This window comes from Trachypithecus francoisi, unplaced genomic scaffold (assembly GCF_009764315.1).
Source record: "Trachypithecus francoisi isolate TF-2019V2 unplaced genomic scaffold, Tfra_2.0 Lachesis_group12, whole genome shotgun sequence".
Lineage (NCBI taxonomy): Eukaryota > Metazoa > Chordata > Mammalia > Primates > Cercopithecidae > Trachypithecus > Trachypithecus francoisi.
This window is the reverse complement of record NW_022681457.1, coordinates 95,794,855-95,814,749: the sequence shown is the minus strand read 5'-3', so window position 1 is coordinate 95,814,749 and position 19,895 is coordinate 95,794,855. Positions and strand designations below refer to the sequence as shown.

General features: G+C 41.7%; 1 protein-coding gene across 34 annotated transcripts in view; it reads left to right on the top strand.

The window, feature by feature from the left end:
* EPB41 (erythrocyte membrane protein band 4.1) overlaps nucleotides 1-19,895 on the top strand; it is a 231,993-nt gene that overhangs the window by 39,151 nt on the left and 172,947 nt on the right. The window lies entirely within an intron of this gene.

The following is a 19,895-nucleotide window of genomic DNA, read 5'->3' as shown; positions in this document are numbered from 1 at the left end:
CTTTTAAAAAATTTTTGCTACCACCCACTTGCTGTTTCTTGCCCTTTTCTCTTTTTTTAATGATTCAGAGGATCGACACTGTTGCCAGCTTACTACCTGCAGTCTTTCTAATCTTGATGGTATTATGTAATTATATAAACCTTTTGCATGGTGTCATATGATATTGTATATATGTCTTCCTACACATGTGTCTTTAGAGTAATTTCTTTCCATCTGGTGTTGAAAATGAGCTCTTTGTGAGGTTATTTTTAAATCTTCAAGCTTTCTGGCATCCTCAACACTTGAAATAACACAATTGCTTTTGGAGGCAAGAAAATCCACATAGTATACTTTGTGGTTTTTCCAGTGACAATGTAAATAGTATTTATAAAATTAATTTTATATATATATATATATATATATTTTTTTTTTTTTTGAGATGGAGTCTCTCTCTGTCACCCAGGCTAGAGTGCAATGGCATGATCTTGGCTCACGGCAACCTCTGCCTCCTGGGTTGAAGCAATTCTCCTGCCTCAGCCTCCTGAGTAGCTGGGATTACAGGCAGGTGCCACCACGCCCAGCTAATTTTTGTATTTTTAGTAGACATGGGGTTTCACTGTGTTGGTCAGGATGGTCTTGAACTCCTAATCTCGTGATCCGCCTGCCTTGGCCTCCCAAAGTAATGAGATTACAGGCATGAGCCACCATGCCTGGCCTATAAAATTATATTTTATATTTAGATAGTCTCCAGATAACTGTGTTAGGTTGGAAATAGTTGTTGCCAAGTAAATAAAGTAAAGGAGAGCTACTTAAGGGAAAGGAGACCAAGAATAAGAAACCTGGTAGAGGAAAGAGGTTTTAAAGAGATCTTCTTCTCTGAAGATTTATTGTTATCTTCTTATCCTCTGTCTCATTCTGTTGCCCAGGCTGGAGTGCAGTGGGGCAATCATGGCTCACTCTAACCTTGAACTCTTGGGCACAAGCAGTCCTCCCACCTCAGCCTTCTGAGTAGCTGGGACTATAGGTACATGCCACCATGCCCCACCAGTTTTAAAAACTTTTCTTAGAGGCAGGAATTTTTTGTGTGTGTGTGATGGAGTCTTACTCTGTTGCTCAGGCTGGAGCTATCTCAGCTCACTGCAACCTCTGCCTCCCGGGTTCAAGCAATTCTTCTGCCTCAGCCTCCCAAGTACCTGGGACTACAGGTGTGTGCCACCACACTCGGATAATTTTTGTATATTTTAGTAGAGTCAGGGTTTCACCATATTGGCCAGGCTGGTCTCGAACTCCTGACATCATGATCCACCCACCTCGGCCTCCCAAAGTGCTGGGATTACAGGCGTGAGCCACTGTGCCCAGCCTGAGATGATCTTACAATGTTGCCCAGCCTGGTCTCAAGAGATCCTCCTGACTTGGCCTCACAAAGTGTTGGGATTATAGGTGTGAGCCAACACACTTGGCCGTGATGCACTGTTTGATTCTGATAATCGGGTATGCGTAATTAGCCTTAAAACCTTTTCTTTCTTTCTTTCTTTTTTTTTTTTGAGAGTCTCACTCTGTCACCCAGGCTGGAGTGCAGTGATGGGATCTTGGCTCAGTGCAATCTCCACCTGCTGGATTCAAGTGATTCTCCTGCCTCAGCCTCCCAAGTAGCTGGGATTACAGGCGTGCACCACCACACCCGGCTAATTTTTGTATTTTAGTAGAGACAGGGTTTCACTGTGTTGGCCAGGCTGGTCTTGAACTCCTGACCTCAGGTGATCTACCCGCCTCGGCCTCCCAAAGCACTGGGATTAGAGGTGTGAGCCACCGCACTTGGCAACCTTTTTATTTCTTAACAGTAGATTGATATATCCTCTAGCTTACTAAGTAACCTTTGAATTTTTATTATTTCTTTAATTGTAATATAAAAAGCTGATCTTTTATTAAGTGCCATTCCATCTCCTAAAGATGATGCCTATAATGATTAAATAGTAAAGGTCAGAGTCATCTACTTAGCAAGATTTACCCAATAAGTCTTTTTTTTTCCAGATGCCATTTTTGTTGACTTATCCTTGCTAGTTGTATTATCTCTGACCATTAATGAACACTGGTTAACAAGAAATGTTCAGTATTTCATGCATTCTCTCTGATATTTTGTAAGATCGAAAAGACTAGAATTGGGATGAATAATTGCATAATGATCATAGATTCATATTTAAATAAATATACTAAATAATATATAACTAAAGGGCAAGTTTTTTTGTTTTTTGTTTTTAAATTTTTATTATGCGTACTGTGGTAGGCAGCCTTTATTATGGCCCCCAATTTTCTCTGCCTCCTGGTATGCATACCCTTAGTGTAATTTCCTCCCCTTGAGTGGGGGCTAGTGAATAGAATACAGCAAAAGTGATGGGATGTCACTTCTAAGATTAGGTTATAAAATACTGTGGCTTCTTTCTTGGGATTCTGGCTCTCTCCCTCTCCCTGGGACCACTAGCTACCATATCCTGAGAACACTCAGGCAGCCTGTAGAGATGTCCATGTGGTAAAAAATGAGGTCTGTCAGTAAGCTTGGATGCAGATCTTTGGTGTGAGTGATCTTGGAAGCAGATTCTCCAGGCAGTATTGAGCCTTGAGATGAATGCAAATGCAGTAGACAGCTTTACTACAGCTTCATGAAAACCTCTGGCCGGGTACGTGGCTCACGCCTGTAATCCCAGTACTTTGGGAGGCTAAGATGGGTGGATCACCTGAGGTCAGGAATTCGAGACCTGTCTTGCCAACATGGCGAAACCCTGTCTCTACTAAAAATACAAAAATTAGCTGGGTATGGTGTTGCGCACCTGTAGTCCCAGTATACTTGGGAGGCTGAGGCAGGATAATGGCTTGATCCTGAGAGGCGGAGGTTTAGTGAGCTGAGATTGTGCCACTGCACTCCAGCTCTGGGTGACAGAGCGAGACTACATCTCAGGAAAAAAAAAAAAAAAAAAAAACCCCGAGCCAAAGTCACCTAGCTAAGTCATGCCTGGATTCTTCATCCACAGAAACTGTGCAGTAATAAATGCTTGTTGTTTTAAGCCACCATGTTTTGGGGGGTAATTTACTGTATAGTAATAGATAACTAAAACATCTACCACTTATTCGTGTAATAAATACTTACTGATTGTTCACTATTTACAAGGCACTATCATAAGTACATTGGGACATAGCAGTGAATAAATTAGAGGTGTCTGTTCTTGTGCAGCTTATTTCTTTTTCTGGGACGGGTTCTTTCTCTGTTGCCCAGGTGCGGTCACAGCTCACTGCAGCCTCAACCTCCTGGGCTCAAGCAGTCCTCCCACCTCAGCCTCCCAAGGAGCTAAGACTACAGGAACACACCACTATGCCTGGCTAATTTTTTTTTTTTTTTGAGATGGAGTCTCGCTCTGTCGCCCAGGCTGGAGTGCAGTAGCGTGATCTCGGCTCACTGCAACCTCTGTCTCCTGAGTTCAAGCGATTCTCCTGCCTCAGCCTCCTGAGTAGCTGAGACTACAAGCACTCACCACCGTGCCCGGCTCATTTTTGTAGTTTTAGTAGAGGCAGGGTTTCACCATATTGGCCAGGCTGGTCTCGAACTCCTGACCTTGTGATCCGCCCGCCGTGGTCTCTCAAAGTGCTGGGATTACAGACATGAGCCACTGCGCCCGGCCATCCTGGTTAATTTTTAAATGAAATTTTTTGTAGGAATGGGGTCTCCATATGTTGCCCATTCTGGTTTTGAACTCCTGGGCTCAAGTAGTCTCTTGCCTTGGCCTCCCAAAGTGCTGGGATTATAGATATGAGCCATCACATCCAGCCTGGAGCTTACATTTTAGTGGTAGAGGATAAATAATAAATGTATGAATCAGTGATAGAACATCAGACATCAGATTTTAGTGAGGATCAGGGAAAGTAGAACGGAAGACAGTGAGGCAGGTGGGGTGTACATTTTAGATAAGGGTGATATTTCTGATAAGGTGACATTGGAGCAGAGTCCTAAATGGAGTAAGACAGTGAGCTGTACAGGTATCTAGGGAAGAGTATCCCAGGCAGAAGAACAAAACGCACAAAAGTTAAGTGGGTTTGGTGTGTATGAGAAACATTGATCCAGCATGTTGGGTCAAAATGATCTAGGGAAAAGTAGTAGGAGTTTAATTCAGAGAGGTCATAGGTAGGAGAAGGAGCAAATCATTGTAGTGCCTTATTGACTGTGTTGATGACTTCGCATTTTATTCGGAGACAGGAGTTCTTGGGAGGATTTTGAGCAGAGGAAAGACACGATCCTTCATTTAATACATATTAAGGGAGCAGGACTCTGTGTTTTATATGTGATCACAAAAATATGAAAGATGGGGTTCATGCCTGTAATCCTAGCATTTTGGGAGGCCGATGTGGGAGGTTGCTTGAGCCCAGGAGTTTGAGACCAGCCCGGGCAACATGGCGAGTCCCTCATCTCAAAAAAAAAAATTATATTCCAGACGCGGTGGCTCATGCCTGTAATCCCAGCACTTTGGGAGGCCGAGGCAGGTGGATCACCTGAGGTCAGAAGTTCGAGGCCAGCCTGGCCAAACATGGTGAAATCCCATCTCTACTAAAAAAAAAAGGCAAAAATTACAATTCAAGATGAGATTTGGGTGGGGATACAGAGCCAAACCATATCACCTCACTTCTAATCGTTCTGTAATATAGGTATGATACAAATACATATCTTTTAAGGTTGTTTTGATGATTAAATGGCTTAATATATGAAATACTTAGAACAGTGCCCAGCACCGAATAAATGTTAGCCATTGTTATTTTTGCATTTAATCTTCATCACAGCTCTTTGGAGTAGGTATTAACCCAGCCAGAAGTTCAGTAACGTGTCCAAAGTTACACAACTAGCAAGTGAAAATTTGCTTCAAACCCAGTGTTTTTTACAACTATACCTTTACTTTTGTCCATGAATGGGTGGGGAAGGAGAGATTTGGATCTTCTTCTGTCAAAGCCAATGATTTCTTACTAATTGTGATCTTGTGAAAGTACTTTTCAACACCTCAGTTTCTTCTGTAGAATAAGCATAATACATTGCAGAGAACCTATAGAATAATAAAAACAAACCTTGTAGTGTGCCTGTCAGAGGTCCTCAATAAATGTTAGTTCCCTTTTCCCTTTGATAAAACCTGACCTCATGGAGATGGGAGAGACTAATCTTCCATTGAGAATAATTTTTACATCTTGACTTATGCGTTTTTCTACTTAAATTGGATATATCTAATGATTATTATATATAAACATATGTAATATAGCTGCACCTGGTTTTGTCTAGTGGTGATCTTTGGATTTGATCCAGACTTATACTGTAACATTTTTATGCCTCAGTGAGTATTCTAAAGACCCATTTCATAGCAAGTCTGGCTTCAGAACTTTATTTCCGGTTGGGTAGAACACAGTCATGTGGTTGATGTCTCCATTGTTGCTTTTATCTTTTGCAGCAGATGTGAAAGTAAACATACAAGGTTGAAAAACAGGAAGGGGTTTGAGTTGGGAGGGTGTTTTTGAAAGGGGAACTTGTATACAAGTGACCTGCAATCTGAAGTGTAGCTTTTAGCAGTTACAGAAAGATATACCTTATTGTCTTAAAGTAAATAAAATGGCAAGTGATTTTGCAGTTTAATGAATTCATGAATTTACATATATTTTTGCTTTTATACATTTTGGAGAAGTGCATATTGTGTTCCTCTTTTTGATTGAAACTGAGAACTGATGAATTCACCCCAATTCTGGGTTCTTTTTACCTGTGGAAAAAAATTTTCAATAAGGAAACATGGAGTTTTTTTGTTGTTGGTGTTGGATATCTGTTCTAATATCATTATATTTGGACTTCCTCAAAAGCCAAAACATAAGACCACATTTTTCTACTTGGCTCTATGATCCTTGTTCCTAAGGAAGGGAATTAACACATACTGAATGCTAGCTATGCATCAGATATTACTCTCCATATGTGCTAATTAATTTAAATATTTCTGTCTTTTACATCCAATCTACAATGAGTTTTTATTGCTTTGATGAAATCCCTCCCTCCCCCTTCTTTCCTCTCGTCTCTTCCTTTCTCCTTTTCCTCTTAAATGATTCTCTGGCTGAACAATTTTCTATTAATAGTATATTTGGGAGGCAGTATGATGTAACAGCCAATAAGGATATGGGATTTGGAGTCAGACCTGGATTTACAGTAAGGTTTTGTTTTTGATAGGGAAAAACTGCTTTCTATCTCAATAAATAAAAGCCAGGGTCCCACAGAGCTGGCTTTAGAAGGAGATTCTGAGCATGGGGTGGAGTAATTGGAGCTCACAGCAAGGACTTTTGTTCCTAAAGATTCACTTTCCCCTGGGGAATCCCTTGCTGACCTCAAAGGTGCTGCTTTCTTTTAATTTTCTGCCCCAGAGGAGAGTCTTCTCTTAATACTCCTGCAGAACACAGCTGAGACCAGGCTGTAACATCTGGTATGTTACCAAAGGCTCAGGGATGAAAAAGGGAAATAAGTACAGAGTTACTAGTATGCTTCTCTAATATCTGGCTCACAAGATAAAACACACACCTCTGTAATTTGTGGTCTTCTATTGGGATACTTCCCTTGCTTGACTCACAACACGTGTGTTTTCTAGTGGCAGAAGCCATCTTTACCTCTGCTACTTGGGAGTGCCTCCAGCATATCCAGATTTCTCTAAATACAGAGAAGGTCCAGAAGAAAAAAAAAAGTCTTTATCTTACCAGCCTGTGATTATATCTGATACAGGCCCCACTTCTTTCATGTGATCAACACCAGGTCTATATAACCCTTAGGGGAGACCACAGTTACCCACAGAATGTCTAATTACCATTCACAGAAGAGAAACATAAACAGTACAGGGGTGTTAGGGTAGTGGTAGGGAGGCCTTCCTTTTACCCTTTGCCACAGATCATATAATCTCTGATTATAGCTCCATGACTTGGAACAAAATAGCTCTCAGTAAATACTCCCTTCCCGTTCTTCTAATCTTAACGCCATTTGATACCTGAGAAAACTACTGTTTAGTTTGTTGCAGTTTTATTTCTGAGAGTTTTGTTTGAGGAGATTCTAGTACTTAATCAGGCCCCAAGTTAGGTTGAGGAAAGTGGTGATAAAGGTAGGTTGGTGTGATCAAGATGGAACACCTGGTGCCTAGAGCAGGCTGAGTTTAAATGTTAAAGGGGGTGTCCTTTGTAACATATAACATTAATTATGGAATAACTAGGTTACTGATTCAAGGTTCTTGGAATTGTTTCTAAGGAACAGTGCAATACAGTCATAAATGTGCAATGGAGTCATAAATGTGGTTTAGAATCCTGGCTGTGGTACTGACCGCTGTGTGTCTTTATATGCAAGTTACACATTCTCCCTGCTTCTCAGTTTATCTGTTAAATTTGTATAACATTTAACATGATATATCTACCTTTTAGAACTGCTGAAATGATCAGAAATAATATGTAATATGCTTGATATAGTACCTGTCGCATAATGTGCTCCTAATGAATAGGAACTAATGATTACTTTAAATGATGTTCCTTTTTTTTTTTGAGACTGAATCTCACTCTGTCACCCAGGCTGGGGTGTAGTGGTTCAATCTTGGCTCACTGAAACCTCTGCAGTCCTGGTCTAAGCTATTCTGCTGCCTCAACCTCCCAAGTAGCTGGGATTCCGCCACCGTGCCCAGCTAATTTTTGTTTTTAGTAGAGATGGGGTTTCACCATCTTGGCTAGGCCGGTCTTGAACTCCTGACCTCGTGTTCCACCCACCTCGGCCTAATGATGTTCCTTTATAATCTACCTTGTACTTGACTTATACATGCTGTGACTTTGGCCTTCTTTTTTTATTTTAATTTTTACTATTTTTTTTGAGACGGAGTTTCACTCTTTTTGCCCAGGCTGGAGTGCAATGGCGCGATCTCAGCTCACTGCAATCTCCACCTCCCGGGTTCAAGCGATTCTCCTGCCTCAGCCTGCCGAGTAGCTGGGATTACAGGCATGTGCCACCACCCCCGGCCAATTTTGTATTTTTAGTAGAGATGGGGTTTATCCATGTTGGTCAGGCTGGTCTTCAACTCCTGACCTCAGGTGATCTGCCCATCTTGGCCTCCCAAAGTGCTGGGATTACAGGTGTGAGCCACTGCGCCTGGCCCTGGGCCTTCTTCTTTTTTTTTTTTTTTAAACTTTATTGAGATAATTAACATATCATATGATTTATCCATTTAAATTAAAGTATACGATTTAATGTTTTTTAATGTTTATGGTGTTGTGCAGCCATCATCTCAATCTAATTTTTGAACATTTTCATCCCCCTGAAAAGAAACTTCATATTCATTAGCAGTCATTCCCCATTCCCCACCCTGCAACCCAAGTCCTAGGTAAGCACTAACTACTTTATGTCTCCTAGATTTGCCTATTCTAGACATTTCATATGAATAGAATTATACAGTATGTTGCTTCCTTTTTTTTGGTTTTTTAAAAAAAGAAACAGAGTCTTACTCTGTTGCCCAGGTTGGAGTGCAGTGGCACCAACATAACTCACTGCAGCCTTGAACTCCTGGGCTCAAGTGATCCTACCGCCTCAGCGTTCTGAGTAGCTGGAATTACAGACACGCCACCATGCTAGCAAATTTTAAAAAAAAAAATTTTTTTTTATAGAAATGGGATCTTGTCATAATGTCCAGGCTGGTCTTGAACTCTTGGGCTCTAGACATTGTCCTTAGCCTCCCAAAGTGCTGGGATTACAGGTGTGAACCACTACATCTGGCCCTGAACTCTGTGTGTGTGTGTGTGTGTGTGTGTGTGTGTGTGTTTGAGACTAAGTCTCTCTCTGTTGCCCGGGCTGGAGTGTAGTGGCACGATCTTGGCTCACTGTAACCTCCGCCTCCCAGGTTCAAGCAATCCTCCTGCCTCAGACCCCCAGTAGCTGGGATTATAGGCACACGCCACCATGCCCGGCTAATTTTTGTATTTTTAGTAGAGACGGGGTCTCACCATGTTGGCCAGGCTAGTCTCCAACTCCTGACCTCAGGTGATCCACCCAACTCGGCCTCCCGAAGTGCTGGGATTACAGGCATGAGCCACCGAGCCCAGTCCCTGAACCCTTTTTTATTATGTTCTCACTGTTTAGCTGTATTCCGTCTTGCTAAGGTAGACAATGTCATTGCAAATCAATCTCTGTTTTTCTTTCTTTTTTTTTTGAGACGGAGTCTCTCTCGCTCTGTCGTCCAGGCTGGAGTGCAGTGGCCGGATCTCAGCTCACTGCAAGCTCCGCCTCCCGGGTTTACACCATTCTCTTGCCTCAGCCTCCCAAGTAGCTGGGACTACAGGCGCCCGCCACCTCGCCCGGCTAGGTTTTTGTATTTTTTTTAGTAAACACGGGGTTTCACCATGTTAGCCAGGATGGTCTTGATCTCCTGACCTCGTGATCCGCCTGTCTCGGCCTCCCAAAGTGCTGGGATTACAGGCTTGAGCCATAGCGCCTGGTCCAATCTCTGTTTTTCTATACCACCTATCCATGAGACATACTTTTCCATTTCATCACCTTTTTATTTTTATTTTATTTTATTTATTTTTGAGATGGAGTCTCGTTCTTGTTGCCCAGAGTTGGAGTGCAATGGCGCGATCTCGGCTCACAGCAACCTCCGCCTCCCGGGTTCAAGTGATTCTCCTGCCTCAGTCTCCCGAGTAGCTGGGATTACAGGCATACGCCACCATGCCTGGCTAATTTTTTTATTTTTAGTAGAGACGAGGTTTCTCCATTTTGGTTAGGCTGGTCTCTAACTCCTGACCTCAGGTGATTCGCCCTCCTCAGCCTCCCAAAGTGCTGTGATTACAGTCATGAGCCACCGCACCTGGCCCATTTCATCACTTTTTTTACCTGTAATTTTTCTCTAGCTGAATATGCTTTTTTTTTTTTTTTTTTTTTTTGAGACGGAGTCTCGCTCTGTCACCCAGGCTGGAGTACAGTGGCCAGATCTCAGCTCACTGCAAGCTCCGCCTCCCGGGTTCATGCCATTCTCCTGCCTCAGCCTCCCAAGTAGCTGGGACTACAGGCGCCCGCCACCTCACCCGGCTAGTTTTTTTTGTATTTTTTAGTAGAGACGAGGTTTCACCATGTTAGCCAGGAAGGTCTCCATCTCCTGACCTCGTGATCCGCCCGCCTCGGCCTCCCAAAGTGCTGGGATTACAGGCTTGAGCCACCGTGCCCGGCCTGAATATGCTTTTAAGAAATAAAAGTTCTCAATAAAAATCCTGTGGTATATTGTGATGAATAATACCCAAGATCCATGATGGGAGGGGAGATTTTTAAACATATCTTAATATATGATACTGAAAGTATGAGGCAGACTAAATTATTCCATCAGTGTTCAGAATACTTAACAACAGAGACTTTTCAGGAAAAAATTACAAAATTATGAATACAAAACTAGGGATGAAAACAAATACTTACCTATAACGAGAAAACCACAAGTTACATATTTTAAAAAGCTGAAAAATAGGCTGAGCATGGTGGCTCATGCTTGTAATCCTGGCACTTTGGGAGACTGACGTAAGAGGATAGCTTGATCCCAGAAGTTTGATACCAGCCAGGGCAACATATGATACCCCACCTCTACAAAAAATTTAAAAATTAATGGGACGTGGTGGCATGCACTTGTGGTCCCAGCTACTCGGGAGGCTGAGGTGGGAGGGTCACTTGAGCCCGGGAGGCTGAGGTGGGAGGGTCACTTGAGCCTGGGAAGCTGAGGTGGTTCTAGCCTTGGCGACAGAGTAAGACTCTGTCATTAAAAAAAAAAAAAAAAGCTGAGAAATAGCACAAATATCACAAAATTTAGAAAAATAGCTTAACATTTTAATTAACTGATATGGTGTCATAGTTCCTTTTTTCTGTATTTTTGGCTTCATACTCCTCTAAAGAGTTTTATATTATGACTTTGTAATTTTTTTTTTTTTTTTTGAGACAAAGTCTCGCTCTGTCGCCCAGGCTGGAGTGCAATGGTGTGATCTCGGCTCACTACAACCTCCGCCTCCCGGGTTCAAGTGATTCTCCTGCCTCAGCCTCCCAAGGAGCTGGGATTACAGAAACCTGCCACCACGTCTGGCTACTTTTTTTTTTGTTGTTGTTGTATTTTTAGTAGAGACAGGGTTTCACCGTGTTAGCCAGGATGGTCTCGATCTCCTGACCTCATGATCCACCCGCCTCGGCCTCCCAAAGTGCTGGGATTATAGGCATGAGCCACTGCGCCCGGCCGATGACTTTGTAATAGTTTCGATAGAGACAGCACAAAGATAATTCAGTCTTCCTTTTAGCTTGGTGGCCTTGGCAGGGGCCAGTACAAATGAGGGCCCTGAGTTTAAGTTTATTTTAACAGTAAATCTACTTCTGCATAGTAAGTAATCTTAAGAGATGAACCAAGAGGTTGTAATATGCCTAGTCTCTATTTTAAGCATTTATTGCAATTGTTTGGTTGTTATAAGTTGCTTCATGTGAATCATTTTCTTGGATTTAATGTTCAACTAGAAACTTGTAGTTTTTTTTTTTTTTTTTTTTTGAGACAGTCTTGCTCTGTTTCCCAGGCTGGAGTGCAGTGGCACTATTTTGGCTCACTGCAACCTCTGCCTCCCGAATTCAAGTGATTCTCCTGCCTCAGCCTCCCGAGTAGCAGGGATTACGGGTGGGTGCCACCACACCTGGCTAATTTTTGTATTTTTAGTAGAGATGGAGTTTCGCCATGTTGGCCTGGCTGATCTCTTAACTCTTGACCTCAGGTGATCCACCCTCCTTGGCCTCCCAAAGTGCTGGGATTACAGGCATGAGCCATCGTGCCTGGCCTGTATATTTTTATATCTTTTCTTCCAGGAACCAAAGCTGCTGCTGCTGCTTTTTTTTTTTTTTTTTTTTTGAGACAGAGTCTCGCTCTGTTGCCCAAGCTGGAGTACAGTGGCCGGATCTCAGCTCACTGCAATCTCCGCCTCCCGGGTTCATGCCATTCTCCTGCCTCAGCCTCCTGAGCAGCTGGGACTACAGGTGCCCGCCGCTTCGCCCGGCTAGTTTTTTGTATTTTTAGTAGAGACGGGGTTTCACCGCGTTAGCCAGGATGGTCTCGATCTCCTTGTGATCCACCTGTCTCGGCCTCCCAAAGTGCTGGGATTACAGGCTTGAGCCACCGCTCCCGGCCTTTTTTTTTTTTTTTTACACTTCCCTTCCTACCTCCCTTAAAAAAAGCAGATATCTTTTTTTCCCAAATAATTCATGTTAGTGTTAATGTGGAGATAAAAAACAGGCCAAACTAGTTGTGTATTTTCAGTCTAAGATCTTTCTCCTCTGTTAAGTTTCAGACTAAATATTCTCTTTTTTTCAGGCTCTCAGTACATTTTCTCTTCCATGTCAACTCTAATTCTCTTCATCTCTTCTTTTGGTAGTGAAAATCATGTAGAATATTAAAAGACCATATGCTCTGCAAATCACTTAGAAGCAAACTTCCTCCATGAGAATATGGCCTTAGTATCTGTCACTAATGTTATTCGTTGTTTTATTTTTGGGGTAGCTTTCTGGAGGTCAAGTGTTTAAGTAGGACAGAGAAATATGAGAAGTTAGTGACAGAAGAACTAAAGCTTTTTTCCAAGATATTCTTGTTTTACAAAGAAACGTATCGACATTTTGTTAGATTTTTAAATACCTCAGTTGACAATTTAAATGTTGAGAGCACAATACCGTTAGTATTGTGAACATATTTGAGTTGAATATATTTGGTATATTTAGTTTGTATATTTAATTTATCTATTTATTTTTTTGAGATAGAGTCTCGCCCTGTTGCCCAGGCTGGAGTGCAGTGGCGCAATCTTGGCTCACTGTGAGCTCCGTGTCCCGGGTTCACGCCATTCTCCTGCCTCAGCCTCCCTACTAGCTGGGACTACAGGCGCCCGCCACCACGCCCGGCTAACTTTTTGTATTTTTAGTAGAGACGGGGTTTCACCGTGTTAGCCAGGATGGTCTTGATCTCCTGACCTGGTGATCCGCCCGCCTCGGCCTCCCAAAATGCTGGGATTACAGGCGTGAGCCACCACCCCTGGTCATAAGTTTAGAATTTTGAAGTCCAATTTAGAAAAAAAAATTTTGGTTGTTTTTGGTGTCATATGTAAGAAATCATTGCCTAAATCAAAATCATGAAAATTTACGCCTATCTTTTCTTCTAGGAATTTTATGTTAGCTCTTACCTTCATATCTTTGATCCATTTCAAATTAAGTTTTTTATATGATGTGAGACAGGGGTCTGTCTGGATTCACTCACTTGCAGGTGGATGTCCAGTTGTCCCAGCATTATATGTTGAAATGACTTTCCTTTCCTCCATTGAATTGTCTTGGCACCCTTGTTGCAACCAGCTGGACATAGATGTATGAGTTTATTTCTGGACTCTCAGTTCCATTCCGTTGATCTACATGTTTATCCTTATGCTGGTACCACATTGTCTTGATTACTATAAGTTTGTAGTAAGCTTTGAAATTGGTAACTTTGAGTCCTCTGTGATCTTATTTTTCAGCATTATTTTGGCTGTTCTAGCTATCCCTTGTATTTCCATATGAATTTTAGCATCAGTTTTGTCCATTTTTGTGAAAAAGGCAGTTGGGATTTTGATATTGACTGCACTGAATCTGTAGATTTGGAAATATTGCCATCTTAACAATATGAAGTCTTCTCATCTATGAACATGGGATTTTTTCCACTTATTTAGATCTTCCTTAATTTCTTTCACTGATGGTTTATAGTTTTCAATGCAAGTCTTATACTTTAAGTATTTCATTATTTTGCATGCTAAATGGAATTAAAAAATTTTTAATTTTCAGATTATTTATTGCAAATATATAGAAATACAGTTGAGTTTTGATTTTTTTTTTTTTTTTTTGAGACAGTATCTGGCTGTGTCATCCAGGCTGAAGTGCAGTGGTGTGATTTTTGCTCACTGCAACCTCTGCTTCCTGGGCTCAAGCAAACCTCCCACCTCAGCCTCCTGAGTAGCTGGGACCATAGGCATGTGCCTCCACACCTGGCTAATTTTACAATTTTTCTTAGAGACTAGGTTTCGCCACATTGCCCAGGCTGGTCTCAAACGCCTGGGTTCAAGTGCTAGGATTACAGGCATGAGCCACCACAACTGGCCTGAGTTTTTATTGTTGATCTTGTATCCTGCAAACTTGGTGAACTTGCTTGTTTGAACTAGTAGTATTTTTTTGTGTGGATTCCTTATAATTTTCTATTTACAAGATTATGTCATCTGCAAATAGGGATAGTTTTACTTTTTCTTTCCAATCTGAATACTTTTTATTTATTTCTTTTCTGGGCCAAATTGCCCTGGCTAGAATAGCCAGTGCAATGTTGAATAGAAGTGGTACGAGTAGACATTCTAGTCTTACTCCTGATGTTTGGATAAAAACCCTCAGCCTTTCTCTGTATGTTGTTACAGGATGTATTGATGTTAGCTGTGGATTCTTTTAGATACTTTTTATCAGGTTGAGGAAATTCCTTTCTATTCCTAGTTTGTTAAGTGTTGTTTATCATGAAAGGATGTTGGTATTTTCAAATACTATTTTTGTGTCTATTGAGATGATCACATGGATTTTGTCCTTTGTTCTACTGGTGTGGTGTATTACATTGATTGACTTTTGTATGTTAATCCAATCTTGCATTCCTGGGATAAATTTCATTTGGTCATGGTATATAATCCTTTTTTATAGCCACTGGATTTGGTTTGTTAGTATTTTGTTGAGGGTTTTTGTGTCTATATTTACTTTTTATTTTTATTTATTTATTTTTTTGAGATGGAGTCTTAGCTGCCCAGGCTGGAGTGCAGTGGCACAATCTTTGGCTCACCGCAGTGACCTCCCGAGTTCAAGCGCTTCTCCTGGCTCAGCCTCCTGAGTAGCTGGGATTACAGGCACTCGCCACCACACCTGGCTAATTTTGTATTTTTAGTAGAGATTGGGTTTCACCATGTTGGCTAGGGTAGTCTAGAACTCCTGACCTCACGTGATCCTCCCACCTCAGCCTCTCAAAGTGCTGGAATTAACAGGCATGAGCCATCGTACCCGGCCTCAAGCACTTTTTTTTTTTTTTTTTTTTTGAGGCGGAGTCTCGCTCTGTCGACCGGACTGGAGTGCAGTGGCCGGATCTCAGCTCACTGCAAGCTCTGCCTCCCGGGTTCACGCCATTCTCCTGCCTCAGCCTCCCGAGTAGCTGGGACTACAGGCGCCCGCCACCTCGCCCGGCTAGTTTTTGTATTTTTAGTAGAGACGGGGTTTCACCGTGTTAGCCAGGATGGTCTCGATCTCCTGACCTCGTGATCCGCCCGTCTCGGCCTCCCAAAGTGCTGGGATTACAGGCTTGAGCCACCGCGCCCGGCCGGCCTCAAGCACTTTTTAAAGATCTTAATATTTTTCTTATAGTTTTGAATCAGAATGCCCTAGTATCAGTTATCTATTGCTACACAATCACCTCAAAACTTAATGATCTAAAATAATAGCTATTTTATTTTTTATAATTCTGTGAATCAGGATTTTGGGCAGGGCTCTGTGAAAATGACTTATTTCTGATCCATGTGATAGAAACTAGGGCAGCTTATCAGTTTCATGTGGTGTAAGTTACAGTGGCTGGGCTGGAGCTGGAGGATCCAGTATGGCCTTACTTTGATGTCTGATGCCTCAACTTGGATGCTTCAATCATCTGGGAGCTGGCTTGAGAAGGCTGGTCCTTATTCATGACTGTAACACTTGATAGGAGGAGTTGTTGGTAGCCATCTTTGTAGCTAAACTACCAGAGCTCTTAAACAAATCGTACATTGGGGAGAAAACTTAAATCTTGATTTTAAATGACTGTTTTGGGCATTACTTTCAGAATAATTATTATAAGTGCCTTGATTAAACCTAGATAACTAACATTAAAATATATCATACGAAATCAGATAGTAAAGTGTTTCTTGGGAAATGGTTGAAGTAACCAGTTTTGATGTTATGTTTGATAGGTGCAAAAATTAGTATTTCGCTGGGGGCGGTGGCTTACGGCTGTAATCCCAGCATTTTGGGAGACTGAGGTGGGCGGATCACCTGAGGATGGGAGTTTGAGACCAGCCTGGTCAGCATGGTGAAACCCCGTCTCTACTAAAAATACAAAAATTAGCCAGGCATGGTGGCAGGCGCCTGTAACCCAGCTACTCTGGAAGCTGAGGCAGGAGAATCCCTTGAACCCGGGAGGCAGAGGTTGCAGTGAGCCGAGATCACGCCATTGCACTCCAGCCTGGGCTACAGAGCGAGACTCCATCTCAAAAAGAAAAAAAAAATTAGTATTTCTTGGAAATCAAGTCTGTTGGGGGAACTGTTCTAGACTGGTTGCAATTATATTTAATTTTGAGGTGAGTTATCCTAGTCCTAAGTAGGGAAACAAAAACATCCAGAGTTGGGATGTATATTGTGTGACCAAAAGAAAATGTTTACAACTGTCTGATATGTTATATGCCAGAAAATATGCATTAGGATATCCATTGTGTTGTTTGATAAGAAAATGAAAGCATTGACATTTACTTTTCTTACTGGGGACTTTTCATGTCTGAAAGTCTTAATAACCTATTTATTACCTTGAGGTATAGGGTATGGAAAGCACATAAAAAAATCACTAGGTGGTGAATTTGGCTTTCAGAATATATTTCACAGTATTAAACAGAATATCACATTATCATCACGTTTAATGTGAAGTCAAATATGAAGAAGGGCCAGGCTCAGTGGCTTATGCCTGTAATCCTAGCACTTTGGGAGGCTCAAGTGGGTAGATCACTTGAGCTCAGGAGTTCCAGATTAGCCTCCTGAGACCTGTCTCTACAAAAAAAAAAAAAAACTAGGTATGGTAGTGCTTGCCTGTAGTCCCAGCTGCTTGGGAGACTCAGGTGTGAAGATCGCTTGAGACTGGTAGGTCAAGACTACAGTGAGCGATCGCACCACTGCTCTCCAGCCTGGGTGGCAGAGTGAGACCTCGTCTCAAAAATAATGGGGAAGAATGAGGTGTAAGTCCAATGAGGTATAATAGTTCTAGGCAGGTTTCGTAAGATGAGTATCCTTTGGAAGAAGAAATGTTTTTCTGTGAATTTTTACTGAGTCATGAGAGATGTTTGTCAAATGTTACCTAAGCTGTAGTACTAATTTATTAACAGTTTTTATGCAAAGAAAATCCATAGAAATAAGTGATTTAAAATGCTTTCTCAGGCCAGGCGCAGTGGCTCACGCCTGTAATCCCAGCACTTTGGGAGGCCGAGGCGGGCGGATCACCTGAGGTCGGGAGTTCCAGACCAGCCTGACCAACATGGAGAAACCCTGTCTCTACTAAAAATACAAAATTAGCAGGGTGTGGTGGCGCATGCCCGTAATCCCAGCTACTAGGGAGGCTGAGGTGGGATAATCGCTTGAACACAGAAGGTGGAGGTTGCGGAGAGCCGAGATGGTGCCATTGCACTCTAGCCTAGGCAACGAGAGTGAAACTCCATCTCAAAAAAAAAAAAAAAAGCTTTCTCCCCTGACTTTACAAGTACTATGAAGTTTTAGAAAATTTGTAGAGTTGTAGAAAATTTGAACAATAAAGTATAAAGAACAAAACTAAAAATTACCCATAATCCTGTTAATGATAATACTATAAACAATTTGATGTTCCTTCTTTATTTTTATAAATTTTTTATTTGAAAAAGTACAGCGATAAGAAAAACAAAAATGTTTTTCTTATTTTCACAGTCAGCACAGCACTTTTGACACCAGATGTATGGGGTGGTTTTTCCCACACACTAACCAAGCAATTCTCCAAAGGATACCAGCTGGGAGTCCTATGTAATTCACTTCAATTCTGATACTATCTACCTGGAGATAGCATCAGATCCCACAGGTTGAGGGCTCAGTCCCACAAGACTGTCTCTCTTATCAGCTGCTATTCACAAGACCCAGGTTGTGACCTGTGCTTCTGACCAACTGACTCCAAATTGGGGTTCCCACAACCCCCTCTTTGGGTTCAAACAGTTTCCTAGAAGGGCTTACAGAACTCAGGGAAACACTTTAATTATGTTTACCCATTTGTTATAAAGAGTATTACAAAGAATACAGATGAACAGCCATATTGAAGAAATGCACAGGGCAAGGTATGAGGGGAAAGGACATGGAGCTACCTTGCCCTCTCTGGGCACACCAACCTCCAGGATCTTACATGTGTTCAACAGTCCAGAAGCTTTCTGAACCAGTCCTTTTGATTTTTCATGGAGGCTTCATTATGTCCTGATTGGTTACATCATTGGGCATTGGTGATTAGCTCAACCTAAAGCTCCTTTCCCCTCCCTGGAGATCATGTGGTAATGGCAGCACTGAAAGTTCTATCCCTCTAATCACATGGTTGGTTCCCCTGGCAACCAGCCCCCATCCTAAGGCTATCCTGGAGCCCCAGCCATCACTCAATTCATTAGTATTCACAGAGACACTTAGCACTTTGGAGATTCCAAGGGTTTTAGGAACTATGTGCCAGGACCAGAGACCAAATACATATTTCTTACTATATCACAATATCACGTGAGGTAATACGGAGCTTTGAGGATTTCATTCCTCTATCTCCACCCCCCAACGTTTTGATTCCATTGAGAAATCTTACTTTGTTGTTTTAAATTGTAATAGGAATATTAACTCAATTTATTGGAAGAAAAAAGATAAGAAAAAGTTCTTCCCCTACTTATATACCAGGAGTGTGGGTTTCAACTCTGGCCAGTGGAACAAGCAAAATATGTTAATTTGGTAAAAATTTCCATAATAACAGTTCCTTTGATTCTAAGGAAGAAAATAAAGATTTCAAAACTAATCCAGTCAAAAAATGTGTAAAAGATTTGAATAGACATTTCTCAAAAGAAGACATACAAATGACAAACAGGCATATGAAAAGGTGCTCAACATCACTGATCATCAGAGAAATGCAAATCAAAACTACAGTGAGGCTGGGCGCTGTGGCTATGCCTGTAATCCTAGCACTTTGGGAGGCCAAGGTGGGTGGATCACCTTAAGTCAGGAGATCGAGACCGGGCGTGGTGGCACGCACCTGTAGTCCCAGCTACCTGGGAGACTAGAATAAATACTTGAACCTGGGAGGTGGAGGCTGCAGTGAGCTGATATCGTGCCACTGCACTCCAGCCTGGGTGACAGAGCAAGACTCCATTTCAAAAAAAAAAAAAAAGAAAAACTACAATGAGAAGCTTATATCCAAGACAAAGGCAATAACAAATGTTGGCAAGGATGTGGACAAAAGGGAACCCTCGTACACTGTTGGTGGAAATGCAAATTAGTGTAACCATTTTGGAGAAGTTTGGAGGTTCCTCAAAAGACTAAATACTGAGCTACCATATGATCTAGTAATCCCACTGCTGGATATATACCCAAAAGAAAGGAAATCAATATATCAGAGATATCTGCACTCTAATGTTTGTTGCAGCACTGTTTACAATAGCTAAGATTTGGAAGCAACCTAAGTGTCCATCAACAGATAAATGGATAAAGAAAATCTACATATACACAATGGAGTACTATTCAACCATAAAAAGAAAGAGACCCTGTTATTTGCAACAATATGGATGGAACTAACTGGAGATCATTAAGTGAAATAAACCAGACACAGGAAAACAAACTTCTCATGTTTTTACTTATTTGTGGGATCTAAAAATCAAAACAATTGAACTCATGGACATAGAGAGAAGGATGGCTACCAGAGGCTGGGAAAGAGTAGTGTGGAGGCCGGGGGCTGGGAGGAGAGGAAGATGAGGACGTTAATTGGTTAAAAAAAAAAAAAGGAAGAATGAATAAGACCTACTATCTGATAGCACAATAGGGT